At 36.8% G+C, this 20,265-nt stretch overlaps 1 long non-coding RNA gene across 1 annotated transcript in view; it reads left to right on the top strand.

The window, feature by feature from the left end:
- The window catches only part of LOC144299583 (uncharacterized), a 42,475-nt gene extending 40,319 nt beyond the window's left edge, over positions 1-2,156 (top strand). The window contains exon 3 of the long non-coding RNA XR_013366272.1: positions 1,217-2,156. This is a non-coding gene — a long non-coding RNA (uncharacterized LOC144299583). The remainder of the gene's footprint in view (positions 1-1,216) is intronic.
- The last annotated feature ends 18,109 nt before the right edge of the window (positions 2,157-20,265 follow it).

The raw sequence follows: 20,265 nt of genomic DNA, 5'->3' as shown, positions 1-20,265 counted from the left end.
GATTGAGCAGTTTTATTACATTCACAGTAAGGATTATCATTCAACTATTAAAAAAGAATGAGAACTAAATGTACATAAATGTTATAGAAAACTATGTAAATCATGATTCCATTAAAAAATTAAATAAAATCTCCTGCAGAAGTGTATACATAATTCTCTATGTTAGTGAAAATATATAAAACCCGTGGAACAACAACAACAACAAAACGCAGTCCAACCTGTCAACTTTAGGTACTCGCAGTGGGATTGAAGAGGTTAAGGAATACCATTGACTTTCTGAAAATTTTATGCCTCTAAAATTGAATGTAAACATGTTTATAATGAAGTAAAATTAAGTTTTAAAATAAAAAAGAGAAAAAAATAAAATGAAAGCCTTATTAGGCATTGCTATAAACTGAATTTTGTCCCCACATTTTTGTGTTGAAGGAGTAACCATAGTGTGATGTTATTTGGAGTTGAGGCCTTTGAGAGGTTATTGGATTTAAGTGGGATCATGAGTGAGGGGACTTCAGGATGGGATTACTGCTCTTGTGAGGAGGGACACTAAAGAGCTTTCCTGTCTCTCTCTCTCTTCCTGCCAGGACAGGACAAAAGGAGAAGGTTGCTTTCTGCAATCCTAAGAGAGTCCTCACTGGGGAATTGGATTGGCCAGCATCTGGATCTTAGACAGCTTCCAGAACTGGGAGAAATGAATTCCTGTTTCTTATGCCCCTCAGTCTTTGGTATTTTGTTATATAGCAGCCTGAGCAGATTAAAATATTGGTACTGAGAAGTGTGGCAATGCTGTAACAAATACCTCAATATGTGGAAATGACTGGAGCTAGATAATGAAGAGTTTTGAAGTGCAAGTTAGAAATGTGGATGTTAAAGTGTTGAAGGAATCATTTGGTTCCTCCTAACTGCTTTTAGTAAAATACATGAAGAAAAAAATAAATTGAAGAAGGAATTATTAAATAAAAAGAAATCAGAACTAACTATTTTAAAATATATATATTCAATCTGGGGACGCCTGGGTGGCTCAGTGGTTGAGTGTCTGCCTTTGGCTCAGGGCATGATCCTGGAGCCCCAGGATCAAGTCCCGCATCGGGCTCCCTGCATGAAGCCTGCTTTTCCCTCTGCCTATGTCTCTGCCTCTCTCTCCCTCTTTCTCAAATAAATAAATTAATAATAAATAATTATTATATTATTATAATAAATAATTCTATTTATATTGCAGAAAATGAGAAAGTGTGTCTGGAAGACAGCACCGAAGATGTTGGACTGTCACTTGATAAGTAGATTATGGGGTCATCCCATCAGAAACACTGTGCATTTGAACTGAAGGGGACAGAGACGGGATAAAGTGAAGGGAGGTTGTCAGACTTCTTAGATATGACAGGGCTGGGCCATGGGGCTATTTGGATGTGATTGTGTGTGCTTTTCCAAGACAAGGGGAAAAATGAACCAAGGAATTTAGAGATCACTGGAGCTGCCCTCATGATTTCAAAGTGTGTGTGTGTGTGTGTGTGTGTGTGTGTGTGTGTGTATGAGAGAGGAGGGGGCTGTTTTGGTTTCAATAGGTGAGACGATTGCCACTTGGAACACTGGGAGGTGAGCTTCTTGGAATCTCAGGAGTTTGCCCATGGCCTAGCAGAGCCTTCGGGAAATAAGACCTGCTCCAGTGGGTTTGGAACGTATAGTACAGAACCAAAGAGGGTTATTTTCAAGCTTCAAGATCTAGCAATTAACCTTCTGTTTTGGGCTTGCTTGAGACCTATCACCCCTCTTTCTTTCCCTTTTTCTATTTTGAAAAAGAATGTCCATCCTATGTCTGTTCCACCATTATATTTTAGAAGCACAGCTCTTGTTTCACAGGTGCATCACTGGAGAGGAATCTTGCCTCAGATCTGGAATCTCACTCATTTTATATGACTTATGTTTTATTTAAATAAGACTTTGGGCTTTAGATTTTAGAGCTGATGCTGGAATGAATTAAGACTTCTGTGGATATTGGGATGGAATGCAAGTGATAAGACATGAACTCAGGGGTCAGAAACAGAAGACTATGGACTGAATTGTGTTCCTCAAACTCCATATGTTGAAGCCCTAACCCCCAATGTGATGGCATTTGGAGATGAAGCTTTTGGAAGATAATTAGGTTTAGATGAGATCATGAAGATGAAGCCATCATGATCAGGTTAGTGCCTTTTTAAGAAGACATACCAACAAGATTTCTTTCTCTTTCTTTCTGCCATGAGATGACAGCATGGGAAGGTGGCCATCAGCAAGCCCAGAGGAGACTCTGACCAGGGAACCTAATCCCCTGGTTGTCCTTGGACTTCCCAGCCTCCAGAGTTTGCATAATAAGTTCCTTTTGTTTTAGGCATCTGGTCTGTAGTATTTTGTTTTGGCAACTGAGTTGACTAAGGTAGATGTATAAAAATACATGAATGGAACTGATGTTGACACCTGCACCCCAATATTCATAGCAGCAATGTCCAAAATAGCCAAACTGTAGAAGGAGCTGAGATGTCCTTTGTCAGATGAATGGATAATGAAGATGTGGTATACACACACACACACACACACATACACACACAATGGAATACTACACAGCCATCAGAAAGGATGAATACCTACCTACCATTTGCTTTGATGTGGATGGACCTGGAGGGCATTATTTTGAGTGAAATAAGTCAATCAGAGAAAGACAATTATCATATGGTCTCACTCAAATGTGGAATATAAGAAATAGTGAAAGGTACCATAAGAGAGTGAGGGAAACTGAATAGGGAAAATAGAGAGGAAGATAAAACAAAAAGTATATATTATCGTACTGTATTTTTCTTTTGATTATCTGGGGCTTCTGTTTTATTAAAAATAGCTCATTTATTTTTTAATGGTTTAATTTATGCTTTTATATATTCTCCAAATGTCCTGCATTACTTTAATAATCATAACATAATATATTTTATTATGTTTTGTAGGCAAGTTTCATTTTTAATAAAATGAAATCATAGTATTATCTAAATTGCTCAGAGAGAAGGTTCACATAGCTAGTTGGTAGCAGTATTAGGATAAAAGGTGAGAACCCAAACTTATTTCCATGTATTTTCCATAATAACATGCTTTTTCTTAAAAAGTTATGTGTTGTCATTCTGCAATAGCAGGAGATTAACAATGATGGTATTTGAAGGCAATATGTTCTAAAATTTAGAGATTAATTGTATCAGTATAAAAATTTAAACAGTATATTACCTTCCATAAAATACTGATAACCTAAAAAAAATACTGATAACCTCTTAAACAAGACCTAGAAATCCAAAGTTTAGAGAGTCCAAATACATAAGTATTACATTTCAAATCAATGAGAGCTATTGTGTGGCAAAATGTATACATATTTTGTATGTTCTTTGTGTGTGGGTTTGTGTGTACGCTTATTAGTATTATGAATAAAAAGAAATGGAATGGCATAGAAGTTTCTTGATAGCATAAAAGTAGGAACAGGACTGTAGGCCTATATCGTTGCATGAGCATCTGATTTTTCCTCATGATTTTTAGAATATGCAAAAGCTGACCCTCTAATTCTCCCACATTAATATTCAGTTATAGGATTGTTTTGTATCACTATATTTCTTCTTTACCTTCCAAATCATAACCTACATGTCTATACGTTCATAGATAGAAAAATTTGAAAATCAAACCTAGATATCTGTGTACTTAAATGGAAATGAAACCCAAACTATTGTTTGTGCTAAATGATAATCAGTTATTATGTAAAATTCAGTAAGTGTTGTCTTGAATGTGGTCATATCCTAAATCACTTTCATGGGCACAGTGAAAGGTAAGAGTGTTGACTTCCTGGACCATTGAGGAACATGATAAAGAAACAACCAGGGAAAACAGAGAAATTGAAATGGCTGGAGAGACATAGACCCTCCATAGAACAGGTCAGTGGAGCCAGATTGTCTGAGTTTGAAGATTGGCTCTACAGTCTATACTGTGTGCATGATGAAGATAATTTAATTAATTTTTCTATATTGGTTTCTTCATCTGTAAAATGGAGATAGTAATTTCATTTCCTGCTTCAAGTACATGAGAACCACTCCATAATCTGAATAGTTCTGTAATACATTTTTTTCTCATAAATTTGGTACTAAAATTCAACAAGCAACAGAACTGGACTAGAATGTCTTTCATTTGCTATTCACAGATATTTTATTACATTTATTTATTCATTATTTATTTATTTATTTTTTGGTGACTTTGAGTTCAGTCACACTGGGAAAATATAAACAAGTAAACAAGTGTTGTAACTCCCACTACACCCCCCAACCAAGGTGTTATATAGAGAAGAGTAAAGGGAATATTTATTATAATCAGTAGTGCATAAAATGAAATTACTGCCTACATCTGATTGTCTGATCATTGCCGATTTTTTAGATGACTTTTACAAATAGAGTATCTAACTGAAATATCTAAAGAATATAATATGGGAAATAAATGTCTTCTCTCTTAAGGAAACAGTAAAAGAAATGGTTAAAGCTTCTCAGTGACCATGATAACCAAAACCTAATTAAAAAAAAAAAAAGAGAGAGAAAGAAAACGCGATCCTATGGAAAAATCAAAACAAAACAAAAAACAAAATTAAGATTTCAATTGTGTGTTGAGTGAGTGGACTCAACATCCAGGAAGTGAGCCTGAGTTACTGACTGCTACATGGAACACAAAAAAAATCAAGGATAACATACTATAATGAGATGAATATTGAGTGTGTTAACATCTTTTAATTAAAATAAATTGAGAAAATAATCATGTACCTGAAGACTTGAACTAATTTTTTATAAATTATAAGAAAAAATTAAATAGCAAACATCTTAGCTAAATGAATAGTTGGTGGGCAGAAAGACAGAGAGAGGGAAAAAGTTTATTTATCACCATAGTGATGGGCTGAGTCTAGGGAATAGTAGATACCTGTCTTAGAAAACACAGTAGCTAGAGTTGTTCTTTTTTTCTTTCTTTTTAATTTTTTTATAATGATACTTCAGCCATCAGAACTCCTCTAAGATTAGAGATATTGGGAAATTAACTCATAATATATTCTGTTTCTTGAGAGAACTTGTTTGCTTCCTTTCTTATATCCCCAAATTATTTTTTAAAACTTTATTTATTTATTTATTTTAAATTCTATATTAAATTACATATAGTGTATTATTAGTTTCAGAGGTAGAGTTTTGTGATTCATCAGTTGGATATAACACTCAGTACTCATTACATCATGTGCCCTCCTTCATGCCCATCCCCTAGTGACACCATCCCCTCGCCCATCTCCCTTCCAGCAACCCTCAGTTTGTTTCTTGTAATTAAGAGTCTCTTATGGTTTGTCTCCCTCTCTCATTTCATCTTACTTATTTTCCTCCCTGCCCCTATGATCCTCTGTTTTGTTTCTAAAATTCCACATGAGTGAGATCATATGATAATTATCTTTCTCTAGTTGACCATTTTCACTGAGCATAATATCCTCTAGTTATATCCACTTCATTGCAGATGGTAAGATTTCATTTTTCTGAAAGCTGAGTAATATTTCATTATATACACACACATACACACACACACACATAAATATGATACATCTTCTTTATCCATCTTCTTTATCTGTCAATGGACATTAAAGCTCTTTCCGTAGTTTAGCTATTGTGGTCATTGCTGCTATAAGCATTGGGGTGCAGGTGCCCCTTCATATCACTACATTTGTATCTTTGGGGTAAATACCTAGTAGTGCAATTTCTGGGTCATTGGGTGGCTGTATTTTCAACTTCTTGAGGAAACTCCACACTGTTTTCCACAGTGGCTGCTCCAGTTTGCATTCCCACCAACAGTGTAGGAGGGTTCCCCTTTATCCACATCCTCATCAGCATCTGTCATTTCCTGATTTGTTAATTTTATCCATTCTCACTGGTATTCTCACTGGTATTCTCATTGTGGCTTTGAAATGTATTTCCCTGATGGCAAGTGAGGTGGAGCATTTTTTTCATGTGTCTGTTGGCCACATGTAGGTCTTCTTTGACGAAATGTCTGTCATGCCTTCTGCCCAATTCTTGACTGGATTATTTTTGGAAGGAGCTGTTGAGTTTTATAAGTTCTTTTGGATATTTCATACTAGTTCTTTATCTGATATATACTTTGCAAATAATAGTCTTTGATTTAAAATCCAATTTGTGTGATATAAGAATTGCTACCACAGCTTTATTTGATATCCATTAGCATGATAAATGGTTCTTCACCTCTCACTTTCAATCTGCAGGTATTTTCATGTCTAAAATGAGTCTCTTAGGGTGTCTGGGTGTCTCAATTGGTTAAGCATCTGCCTTCAGCTCAGGTCATGATACCAGGGTCCTTGGAGAAAGCCCTACATCTGGGCTTCCCGCACAGCAGAAGTCTGCATCTCCCTCTTCCTTTGCTGCTCCCTCTCCCTCTCAATGTGTTTGTGCTCTCTCTCTGTCAAAAAAAATAAATAAAATATTTTAAAAAATAAAATAAAATGAGTCTCTTACAGACAGCATATTGGTGAGTCTTGAGTCCTGCTTTTTTTTTTTTTTTTTTTTTTTTTAATCTGATACCTTGTGTCTTTTGATTGGGGCATTTAACTCATTTACATTCAGAGTAACAATAGAAAGTTACGAATTTAGTGCCACTGTATTACCTGTAAAGTCAACGTTTCTGTAGATTTTCTGTTCCTTTCTGGTCTATGTTACATTTGGGCTGTCTTTTCACTTAAAGGATCCCTTTTAATATTTCCTGCAGAGCTGGTGTAGTGATCACAAATTCTTTTAGTTTCTGTTTGGCCTGGAAGCTATCTCTCCTTCCATTCAGAATGACAGTCTTGGGGATCCCTGGGTGGCTCAGCGGTTTGGCACCTGCCTTTGGCCCAGGGCGCGATCCTGGAGTCCCAGGATCGAGTCCTGTGTCAGGCTCCTGTTATGGAGCCTGCTTCTCCCTCCTCCTGTGTCTCTGCCTCTCTCTCCCTCTCTATGTCTATCATAAATAAACACATCTTTAAAAAAATAAAGTTACACAGCTAGTATAAAAAAAATGACAGTCTTGCTGGATAAAGTATTCCTGGCTGCTTATTTTTCTCATACTCAATATACTCAATATACCATACTAGCCCTTTCTGGATCTTTGTGGATAGGTCTGATACCAGTCTAATGTTTCTACTCTTGTAGGTTAAGGACCTCTTGTCCTGTGCAGCTCTCAGGATTTTCTCTTTATCTTTGAAATTTGCAAAAATCACTATTACATATTGTGGTGTCAAACTATTTTTATTAATTTTGAGGGGAGTTCTCTGTGCCTCCTGGTCTTGAATCTTGTTTCCTTACCCAGATTAGGGGAGCGCTTTAGCTATAATTTGTTTAAATATACTTTATGGCCCTCTCTCTCTTTGCCCTTCCTCTCAGACCCCAATTATTCTAATATTCTAATATTGTCTAATATTGTCTTGCTTTATGCTCTTGTTGAACTATCAAATTCTGCCCTCACAATCCACTGGTTGTTTGTCTCTCCTTTTCTAAACTTCTTTATACTGCATCATTTTATTTTCTATTTCACTGACTATCTCTTCGGTCTCATTTATCATAATGGTTAAGCTTCCACTTAAAAATATATATATATTTTATATATTTATTCAGGAGAGACATGGGCAGACACATAGGCAGAGGGAGAAGGGGGCTCCCTGTGGAGAGCCCAATGTGGGACTAGATCCCAGGACCCCAGGATCACTATCTAGCTGAATGCAAGTGCTCAACCACTGAGCCACCCAGGGGTGGCAAGCCTCCATTTTTTATTGCATCTCAGTAATACCATTTTTAAATTTCAGCCTGAATAGATTTTAGTTCTTTTATTTCTCCAGTGATTCTCTAGTATCTTCCATCCTTTTTTCAAGCTCAACTAGTATCTTTATAATTATTGTTTTGAATTCTAATTCCAATATCTTACTTACATCCATATTTATTAAATTCTTGGCAGGGGGGTACCTGGGTGGGTCAGTGGTTGAGCATCTGCCTTTGGCTCAGGTCATGATCCCAGAGTCCCTGGATCGAGTCCCACATTGGGCTTACTGCATGGAGCCTGCTTCTCCCTCTGCCTTTGTCTCTGCCTCTCTTTCTCTGTGTTTCTCATGAATAAATAAATCAAACCTAAAAAAAAAAATCCTTGGCAGTGAGCAGTGCCTCTTGTTCTCTTTTTTGGGCTGAGTTCTTATCATTATTTGCATAAAAGAATAGGTGAAAGAGAGAGAAAATACAAAAAAATAGCAATAATGACACCAGAAAAAAATTTACTACACAAATCAGAAGTGAACAGAAACCAAGAAGAAAATAAAAAGAAAAGGATAAAAAGAGAGAGCGAGAGAGAGATAAGATCAAGCCAGAAGTTGAACAGAATAATAAACTAGATCCTGGGTGTATTTTGGTTTGTTTTTTAGGAAAAAAAAAAAAAAACAGATCCCAAATACGACAGAAAGAAAAACCTAAATATGTACACAGTGAAAGTTTTCCCACCAAACGCCCATCTGTATGCTGGAATCTCCCGCTGGCCTTCTGCAGGTGGTACCCCATGCATTGATTTTCACGTGTCTTCCCTGGCGGAACTGGCACCACCCTTACCCCCAAGGCTGGGTTGAGTGTAGGCAGCTTTGGAACTGGTGTGGGGGGTGAAAATGGTTTTGCCCCAAGCTCTAGCCCAGAGCTGAAAGTTTGTGCCCCCCATTCCTCAGCGAGCCCTCCCAGAAAAGCAGTCAACCACTCTTTTCTCCTGGTTTCCATCCAATCTCTGTGTTCGTCCAGCCTGTGATCCAGTGTTTTTATCTCAGGCACAGGATCCCATGCTGAGTGTCCAAACCTTAAGGACTCCTGTGATAAGAACCCAGGCTGCTCCTCCAGGGAAGGAGGGGGGTGTCTCTGCTTCTGCCTTTTGCTGGGCCCTCGCTGGGAGAGCAGTCACCTGACTGTGCAACAGTTCTGGGTTTACAGCAACACTGGACAGAAAGTCTGCACCTGGGCTCACTATTTTCAGCCAGCCTCCCCCTCCAGTGCTTGGGAACTGCACTGTACTCAGACACCCCTTTTCTTTTTGTTACCCCTAGGATCCTGAGAACATGCTGTACCACCTGGGATACTATTCTGCTTTGCCTCCTGGGCGCTTTTCAGGCAAAATTCTAAACCTTCTCATTTTGCACTCTGTGGCTAATAACACTTTCTGGTACTCAGCTTATGGAGGCTCCCTTCCCCTGTGGTTTGCCTTCAGATATATTGCCTCAGATGCACATCTTTGCAGCTCCTGTCTTACAAAATGTGGTCACTTTCTATTTGTAGAGTTGTAGCAGTTCTTTCCTCTGATTTCTGGTTGATTTTTCAGGTGTTCAGATGATTTGATAACTATGTAGCCAAATTTCAGGGACCAGACAACTACTCATCCAACATCTTAATGATCTCCTATATCCACAAATCCTTATAATAACCACTTAATAGAAATAAGTGTTTGTACATGTCTTCCTTGCAAACTAAGATATCCTCATTTTATAAAAGTAAATGTCAGTGTATCATTCACTTGAGAGAAAATAGCAAACTTTTTATTGAATTTATTTGGGAATTATGTATTATACTTGATTATCTATAATTGACTCCTATTATTGCTTGGTTTTAAATGTTGTTTTCTATCATGATCACATTTATATAATAGACATATGACATATAAAACTTAGCTAGGTCCATGTCTTTGATTCTACTGATTTTGTTTCCAGGTAAGATTATTAAAAAGTTATTATTTTCAACTGGTATATTTATATAAGCCACTAGAATCACACTAATTAAGTATACATCAAAGCACTTAATTGTTTTCAAATGTTGAATCTAAAGATAAATTAGAAGATAAATTTGCAGCCAAAGATCTATTGTTTGATAAGATTGAATATATCAGCATCTTCTTTACCTTCTGTGAAATATAACATTTCTGGACAAACTGTGTGATATTTATATTTTTCTTATTGTTGGCACTGAGTTCCTTTCAAAGACTAATCTGGCATAGTTTGCTAAATCATGAATTAGAGGTAATCACTCGATTAGCTTGGGTAGCACTATGCAGAAATATATTACATTTAATAAAAAATGCTCCATTTTATACATTTGACATAATCTTGTAACTGTACATTTGAAGCTAGACTAAACCATACTTCTAAAGGATTGTCATTTTTTTCTGCAAAATGAATTATATTTAAATGTAAATTTAGTTTTATGAAACTTAGAAAATATAATTTTTAGTCACATAGAAATTTGAAAAAGGTAATGAAAAGAAATGCTAAAAAGAGCAGGAATAAGCCTTCAAGTCTTAATTAAAGAAAGAATATGTTAGCTGTTCCAAAAATGTCATAGTTATGACAAATTCAGAAATAATTATAATAAAGAAAAAGAGAAAAGGCATGTCATTGTCAAATTCATGTGAAAGGAAAAAATGAACTGATTCAAAATGAGGAAAACCTGCTGGTGGAGGTTTAAAAAGGTCTCTTTAGTAACATTATGCATTATTTCACAAATTTCCTTCTGAAGTCTGGAAATCCTGTCAGATAAAATAAGATAATGATAACTTACTTTGATTTATTAGGTTAAAAATGACTTTTTGTTAATGATAGGAAGTAAATATGTCATGTATAACATATGAATTTTCTAAAGGAAGGACTGTATATGCTTGTTTATTACTTATGTGAGAAACACTATCAGTAATGCAAAAAAGAGTTCATAGTGCCAATAATTGGAGCTATCAAGAGTGTGAGATATGAAGAAATATTTTTGTGTTTCTGTAGACGTACAGCTTTTTGAATAAATTTCGCTGAAATCCTGTGAGGCTAGGCTAAGAACAAGATGTGGGAAGTTAATTCACAACTGTATAGGTACTGAGAGAACTCCAGACAGGTTTTTCTAACTCCAGAGGTATATACTTAATCTCTTAAGGGAAGATAAGGCTCAGAATCGTGGAGCCATCTTAGGTCAGAAAAGCCAGAGACACTGGCTTTATCTGGCCCTTGGAGATATATATTTATATCCCAAAAGTTTAGAGTGAGATCTCAGGATCCTTTACATCCTGTCACCAAAGAGCAAAGGTTTTTCTCCTGCCTTTCAAGGAGGGAGAAGGCGGTAACTGTCTCTTTCTCTTGTAGATAAGCAGATAAAAAATAAATTTTCTCCAATACCCACCTGTAATATAGACTTTTAAATTTATGTAGGATATCTGACTTGGCTTTCATTGCATCACCTTCGGGGCAAGAATTGATGTGAGGAATCATGTGGTCATTATTTTTAAGTATACAATGATAACCTGTTTTCCATCTAGAACACGTTGTATGGGCATTCAGGATAAAATTAATAAAGGTGAGTGAATATTAAAACCCCAACAAAGATAAAGAGCAGATCAAAATAGAAGATGTGTTAATTAACATCTAGGTCCGGGATAGAGTCAGCAAGATTGACGATGTTAAATTTTTGAAAAGCCTTACTTTTTAACTTGTTATAGGTCATTCAACCTTATCAAAACATCAGACTATTTATGGATGATAAAGATTGCTAATATTCACCTGTAATTTAAATTGAATCACATTTAAAATCTGTTGTAAGCCTCAAAGGCAATAAAGTAGAATCCCACTAAAGTGCTTTCTTTATTAGTTTCTATGGTTGTAATTCATATTTTTTAAAGATTTTATTTATTTATTCATAAGAGACAGAGAGAGAGAGAGGCAGAGACACAGGCAGAGGGATAAGGAGGCTCCCTGCAGGGAGCCCGATGTGGGACTCAATCCTGGGACCCGGGATCATGACCTGAGCCAAAGTCAAACGCTCAACCTCTGAGCCACCCAGGCGTCCCGTGTAATTCATATTTTTGTTGTAATTCCACCTTTATAAGGATTAATTATAGCAACATTAATCTGAAAGCGTTTGTGAAGACTTTGCCTTATAGCAACAGTGTTTAATCTCTAAAAACAGTGGGAAAGTTGTTTAGTTACTTTTTATTTATAATTTATTTTTTCTTTTCTTTTCTTTCTTTTCTTTTCTTTTTTAAGATTTTACATGCACACAGAGAAAGAGGCACAGACACAGGCAGAGGGAGAAGCAGGCCCCATGCAGGGAGCCTGACATGGGACTCGATCGCAGGTCTCCGGGATCACATCCTGGACTGAATGTGGTGCTAAAACACTGAGCAACAGGGGCTGCCCTATTATTTGTTTTCATAAATAGTAGATCCAGTGTAGATCCTGCTAGAAAGCAATACTTTAAAAAAGCAACATCTCTAATATTTAATTTTTCTTACCTAGCTTCTTGCTGACTTAATACTTATTGGCAGCTAGACACAAGTATAATTTGAAAATCTGACCCCTGTGGACTGAGGATTGGAAAGTGTGGTTTGCTGTTTTCATGAAATCAGGGAAATCAATTTGAAATCAGATTTTAAAAAGTTCAAACAGATGTTGCTTTAAATGCTGCAAAAAAAAAAAAGACTTGAGAAGGTTTTTACATTGAAATAACTGCTATTTGATCAAATTGGACAGGATTTAAAGATCATACTGCTCAAAAATAAATAAATAAATAAAGATCATACTGCTCAAATCCAGTTTTACTTTTCAGTCCTGTAGTAAGAAATCCTACTAACAAAATATTTAAAGTTCATGTAACATGTATAACTTCAAAGCTTTCATATTGGCCACAACATAGAGTTACATAAGAAATATGTCATGTGTACTTAACAAGAATTATCTGTTTGCAGTGACTGAAAACCATTCAAAAGCCATGCATATATATTCACAGCCAGTACTGTCCTACATCTTGTACCATTTTTTATTGCAAAGATATTAAATGTTAGAGCCAACAACTGGTGCCTCGTAATTTCGATTTTCAAGACACTGATACACTGGTACACATGGCACAGGATTTAATCACTATTCTTATAATGGAAAATTTTCCCTCCCTAAGCTAAGTCTTCTAATATAAAAAAGTCTATGGACTCTGCTTTTACTAGGGCTTCTGGGACACATTACAGATTAACAGATCCAATAAATAGAGTTTTTGTGGAAGGATTTCAGAAGCATCTTTTTTTTTTTTTTTTCACAGCCCTTGGGGCCATCCTGTATTCATGCCTATCAACATTTTTTTTTTTACTTTGTGATTTATTTTCTTTTTTTTTTATTGGTGTTCAATTTACTAACATACAGAATAACACCCAGTGCCCGTCACCCATTCACTCCCACCCCCCGCCCTCCTCCCCTTCTACCACCCCTAGTTCGTTTCCCAGAGTTAGCAGTCTTTACGTTCTGTCTCCCTTTCTGATATTTCCCACACATTTCTTCTCCCTTCCCTTATTTTCCCTTTCACTATTATTTATATTCCCCAAATGAATGAGAACATATAATGTTTGTCCTTCTCCGACTGACTTACTTCACTCAGCATAATACCCTCCAGTTCCATCCACGTTGAAGCAAATGGTGGGTATTTGAAATGATTATATTTCATGCTGTCCTGCTTGGCATTCTGGGAAATGCATGACTACAACCACATCATTTCTCTGAGCTTAAGACACTGAACATTTTTGCCAATGTGCCAGAACTTTTTTCTAAGATAAGTTGGATTGGTTCGCTTTAAAGTAGTGGTTTGAACAAACACATTTATGCCTTTTCTCTCATGAAACCACTGAAAGGGGTGGCTCAGCCAGTTAAGCATCTGCTGGCTCAGGTCATGATATCAGGGTCCTGGGATTGAGCCCCACATTGGGATCCCTGCTCAGCGGGGAGTCTGCTTCTCTTTCCTCCTATGCTGTTCCCCTTGTTTATACTCTCTCTTTCACACTCTCTGTCCCGGTCTCTCTCTCTCTCTCAAATAAATAAAATCTTAAAAAAAAGAAACACCACTAAAGTGAAAGAAAAGGATTTTTAAGATGCTTGACCATGACAGAGTACAAGAAGGAAGATTCAGAAGGAAGATGATGACTGTGATGATTTAGCATGTCCAAGAAGGTTGGATTCTAACCTGGCAATGGGTAAAGTCAAACTATGTCCCCCTTAGAATCTCCAAAAGGCTCTGGGATTGCTAGAATTCAAGACCTATGTGAAGGATGGATAAAGTTAAGACTAATGAGAGGAGCCTTGTTTTAAGGTCTGTTTACAAGACCCATATCCTATCCCTATTCTTTAACCTAAATGACTGCCATCCTGTCTCCTGCCAAAGTTATAAAGATTTATTATTGAGATTTCTCTGAAGAGCATAAACAGATCTCTAGACTGAGAGCAAAAGGCACAATGCGAGGTACAGTTTACATACTAGAAATGAGGACAGAGTGAAAATTTACACAGTGACTATGGAGACTCTGTATCCTTGCTCACTTGATTTCTAGAAAATTGGAAGTAAAGGTTATATCATCCAAATAGGATAATAAAATAATTTGGAATGGAGTCTTTTCTTATGAGACTTAACAATGCTGAGATCAGAGTTCCCCCAATGAATCAGAATATTTCAGCAAAGCTCATAACTGGGGGAAGTCTGGGAAGATGGCATAGGAGGACCCAAGTTCACCTCGTCCAATGGATAAAGCTAGATAACACTCACATCAGTGTAAATAACTCAGAAAACAACCCAAAGACTAGCAGAAAATACTCCACAATGAAAGGTAGGGAAGACACCACAATGAAGAAATTCTAGTGGCAGCAGGTCTCATTTTGCAAACAAACCAGCACACTGGTCTTGTTAAAATACACTGCACCCAGCCAGGAACAGCACTGCCCACAGGAGGCAAGGAGAGCCTCTTCAGACAACTGGACTGAAGGAAAAAGTGGCCAGGACCCCTCAGCAGGGCAGACGTGAGACACATAAGAGACACTCCCTGAACTGCCAGGTCCTGAGGGACAGGGAACCTGCACTGCAGGGCACTACAGGACGTCTTATTCATAAGGCCATTACCTTCAAGAAGAGGAGATGGAGCTCACTTCCCAAACACTCAGGAACAGACACAGAGAGACAGAATGAAAAGAGACAAGAATTTGTCCCAAATGAAACAACAGGACAAAGCCACAGCAAGAGACCTAAGAAAAATGGATATAAGTAGTATTCCAGAAAGAGATTTAAAACAATGATCATAAAGAAACTCACTGCAATTGAGAAAAGAGTGGAAGATATCAGTGAGATCTTTAACAAAGAGATTTTTAAAAATAATCAATCAGAGATGAAAAAAAAAAAACACCAAATGCAATTTCAAATACACTTGATCGGATCAATAGCAGGCTAGAGGAAGCAGAGGAATGAATTGATGACCTTAGAGATAGAATAATAGAAAGTAATCAAACTGAGACGATGAGAGGAAAAAAAAAATCATGCAAAATGAGAATAGTCTTAGGGAACTTGGTGACTCCATCAAGTGTAATAACACGTGCATTATAAGGATCCCAGAAGAAGAAACATAATGAAAAGGAGCAGAAAACTTTTTTAAAGGAATAAAACCTGAAAACTTCTCTAATCTGGTAATCTGGAGGAAGGAAACAGATGACTTTCAGATCCAAGAGGCAGTGGTCCCCTAACAAAATCAACCCAAGCAGGTCCATAGCAAGACACAAAGTAATTAAAATGGCAAAAGGAGCGATAAAGAAAACATTTTGGAAGCAGAAAGAGAAAAGGTAGTTACACACAAGGAAAATCTCTTAAGGCTCAGTTGATTTTTCAGCAGTAACTTTGCAGGCCAGAAGGTGGCATGGTATATTCAGAGTGCTGAAAGGAATAAATCTGGCATCAAGAATACTCTATTCACTCATATGGGGAATATAAGAAATAGTGAAAGGGATTATAAGGAAATGGAGGGAAACTGAGTGGGGAAAAATTAGAGAAGGATACAAAACATGAGAGACTCCTAACTCTGGGAAGCAAAAAAGGGTACTGGAAGGGGTGTTAGGTGTGGGGATGAGGTAATTGAGTGATGGAAATTAAGGAGGGCACCTGATGGAATGAGCACTGGGTGTTATACTATATGTTGGCAGATTGAATTTAGATAAAAAAAAATTTTTAAAAGAATACTCTATCCAGCAAGGCTATAATTCAAAATAGAAGAAGAGATGAAGAATTTCCCAGAAAAACAAAAACTAAAGGAGTTCATGACCACTAAACCAGCCCTGCAAGAAATATTAAAAGTGACTCTTTGAGTGGAAAGGTAAGACCATAAGAGCATAAAACATTGGAAGCAAAAAAGCAATAAAAATGAGTATATTTGTAAAAATCAGTCAGGGGTTTCACAAAATAAAGCATATACTATATGACACTGTATACCTAAAACTCGGAGTGGAGGGAGAAGAGGAAAGAATGAATTCAAGCTTAAGTGATCATCAATTTTGTATAGACGGCTATCTACAGAAAATGTTATATATAAATCTGATGATGATCACAAATTTTAAAAAAAGTAATAGATATACAATAAATAAAGAGAATCTAAACATATCACTAAAGAAAGCCTACAAACCATGAAAGAGAGCAAGAGAAGAAAGGATCAGAGAGAAACAAACAAAAAATCCCCACAAAACAAATAACAAAATGGCAATAAATAGATATCTGTCAATAATTACTTTGAATGTAAATGGACTAACCTCTACAATCAAAAGACATAGGGTGACAGTGGTGAAAGAAAAAAACAAAACCAAACCAAAACCAAACCAAAGCAAACCAAGACCTATGTGCTGCCTACATGAGACTCTTTCAGACCTACAGACACTTGCAGATTGTAAGTGAGGGGATAGAGAAACATTAATCATGCAAATGGATGTCAAAGAAAACCAGAGTAGTAATCCTTACATCAAACAAAATAGACTATTTTCTTCAGATAGATCTAGAAGTGGATTGCTGGATCATATGGAAGGTTTTGTTGTTTTGTTTTGTTTTGGTTTGGTTTGGTTTTTGAGAAACTTTGATACTTTTCCAGAGTGGCTGCACCAATTTGCATTCCCACCAAGAGTGTGCAAGAGTGTGCCCTTTTCTCTGTATCTTCACCAAAACTTGTTATTTCGTATATTTTTGATACCAGCCATTCTGACAGGTGTAAGATGATATCCCAATATTCTTTTCTTTTAACTTATTTTATTTAGTATATGTGCTGCCGAAGCGAGCACAACTTATTTTATTTATTTATTTTTTTTAAGATTTTTTTAAATTTATATTCATAGAGACAGAGAGAGAGAGAGAGAGGCAGAGACACAGGCAGAGGGAGAAGCAGGCTCCGTGCAGAGAGCCTGACGTCGGACTCGATCCCAGGTCTCCAGGATCACACCCTAGGCTGCAGGCAATGCTAAACCGCTGCGCCACCAGGGCTGCCCAACTTATTTTATTTAAATTCAATTGTTAAAAAAAAAAATTCAATTGTTAACATACAGTGTATCATTAGTGTTAGATGTAGAGTTCAGTCATTCATCTGTTCAAATTAAACTTTAAAACAAAGACTGTAATAAGAGACAAAGAAGGACACTATATAATAAAAAAGGAGACAATCCAATAAGAGGGATAAAAATTGTAAATATTTATGCACCCAACATTGGGAGAACTCAAACTCAAAAAATAGCTAATAACAAACATGAAAAGACTAATCATTAGTTATATGATAATAGTGGAACTTTATTACCCCATTACATCAATGGGCACATCATCCAAACAGAAAATCAACAAGGAAATTGTGGCTTTCAATGACTGGATGGATTTAACATATATTCAGAACATTCCAAAACAGAAGCATACACAATCTTTTCAAATACAGGTGTAACATTCTCCAGAATAAAGCACACATTAGGTCACAAAACAAGTCTCAAAAAATTCAAAAAGTTGAAGTCTTACCATACATCTTTTCTGACCACAACACTATGAAACTAGAGAGATCATAAGAAAAAAATCTGGAAAGAACACAAATTTATGGAAGCTAAATAACATGCTACTAAATAATGAACGAGTCAACCAAGAAATTAAAGAAATCAGAATTACATGGAAATAAATGAAAATGAAAACACAATGCAAATCTTTGTGATGCTGCAAAAGTACTAACAGGGAAGTTTAGCAATGCAGGCCTACCTCAAGAAGCAAGAAAAATCTCAAATAACCTAACTTTACAACTAAAAGAGCTAGGAAAAGAAGAAAAACAAAACCCAAAACTAGCAGAAGGAGGGAAATAATAACGATTAGAGCATAAATAAATGAAATAGAAACTAAAAACAAACAAACAATAGAACAGATCAATGATACCAGGAGATGATTTTTATGAAAGTTTAACAAAATTAAACTTCTAGGCCTACTCAACAAAAGGAGAGAGAGAGAGAAAGAGAGAGAGAGAGAGAGGGAGGGAGAGAAAGGACTCAAACAAAACCACAAATGAGAGAAAAGAAATAACAACCAACACGACAGAAATACAGACATTTTAAGAGAATGTTATGAAATACTGTGTGTCATCAAATTGGACAACGTAGAGGAAATGGATAAATTCCTAGAAACACAGAAACTACCAAAACTGATACACGAAGAAATAGAAAATTAGAACAGACTGATTATCAGCAAGGGCGTTGCATCTGTAAAAAAACAAACAAAACAAACCAAAAGTCAAGGATCACAGGGTTTCACAGGCTCTTTCATTTTATTTATTTATTTTTTAAAATAAATTTATTTTTTATTGGTGTTCAATAAAGACATATAGAATAACACCCAGTGCTCATCCTGTCAAGTGCCCCACTCAGTGCCCATCACCCATACCCTCCCACCCCCCGCCCTCCTGCCCTTCCACCACCCCTAGTTCGTTTCCCAGAGTTAGGAGTCTTCATGTTCTGTCTCCCTTTCTGATATTTCCCACACATTTCTTCTCCCTTCCCTTATATTCCCTTTCACTATTGTTTATATTCCCCATATGAATGAGACCATATAATGTTTGTCCTTCTCCGATTGACTTGCTTCACTCAGCATAATACCCTCCAGTTCCATCCACGTTGAAGCAAATGGTGGGTATTTGTCATTTCTAATAGCTGAGTAATATTCCACTGTATACATAGACCACATCCTCTTTACCCATCATCTTTCGATGGACACCGAGGCTCCTTCCACAGTTTGGTTATTGTGGACATTGCTGCTAGAAACATCGGGGTGCGGGTGTCCCGGCGTTTCATTGCATCTGAATCTTTGGGGTCAATCCCCAACAGTGCAATTGCTGGGTCGTAGAGCAGATCTATTTTTAACTCTTTGAGGAACCTCCACACAGTTTTCCAGAGTGGCTGCACCAGTTCCCATTCCCACCAACAGTGTAAGAGGGTTCCCTTTTCTTCACATCCTCTCCGACATTTGTGGTTTCCTGCCTTGTTAATTTTCCCCATTCTCACTGGTGTGAGGTGGTATCTCATTGTGGTTTTGATTTGTATTTCCCTGATGGCAAGTGATGTGGAGCATTTTCTCATGTGCATGTTGGCCATGTCTATGTCTTCCTCTGTGAGATTTCTGCTCCTGTCTTTTGCCCATTTCATGATTGGATTATTTGTTTCTTTGGTGTTGAGTTTAATAAGTTCTTTATAGATCTTGGAAACTAGTCCTTTATCTGATACGTCATTTGCAAATATCTTCTCCCATTCTGTAGGTTGTCTTTGAGTTTTGTTGACTGTATCCTTTGCTGTGCAAAAGCTTCTTACCTTGATGAAGTCCCAATAGTTCATTTTTGCTTTTGCTTCTTTTGCCTTCGTGGATGTATCTTGCAAGAAGTTACTGTGGCCAAGTTCAAAAAGGGTGTTGCGTGTGTTCTCCTCTAGTGTTTGGATGGAATCTTGTCTCACATTTAGATCTTTCATCCATTTTGAGTTTATCTTTGTGTGTGGTGTAAAAGAGTGGTCTAGTTTCGTTCTTCTGCATGTGGATGTCCAATTTTCCCAGCACCATTTATTGAAGAGACTGTCTTTCTTCCAATGGATAGTCTTTCCTCCTTTATCAAATATTAGTTGACCATAAAGTTCAGGGTCCACTTCTGGATTCTCTATTCTGTTCCACTGATCTATGTGTCTGTTTTTGTGCCAGTACCACACTGTCTTGATGACCACAGCTTTGTAGTACAACCTGAAATCTGGCATTGTGATGCCCCCAGATATGGTTTTCTTTTTTAAAATTCCCCTGGCTATTCGGGGTCTTTTCTGATTCCACACAAATCTTAAAATAATTTGTTCTAACTCTCTGAAGAAAGTCCATGGTATTTGATAGGGATTGCATTAAA

Source organism: Canis aureus, chromosome 27 (assembly GCF_053574225.1).
Source record: "Canis aureus isolate CA01 chromosome 27, VMU_Caureus_v.1.0, whole genome shotgun sequence".
Classification (NCBI taxonomy): Eukaryota; Metazoa; Chordata; class Mammalia; order Carnivora; family Canidae; genus Canis; species Canis aureus.
This window is presented reverse-complemented; position numbering and strand designations above follow the sequence as displayed.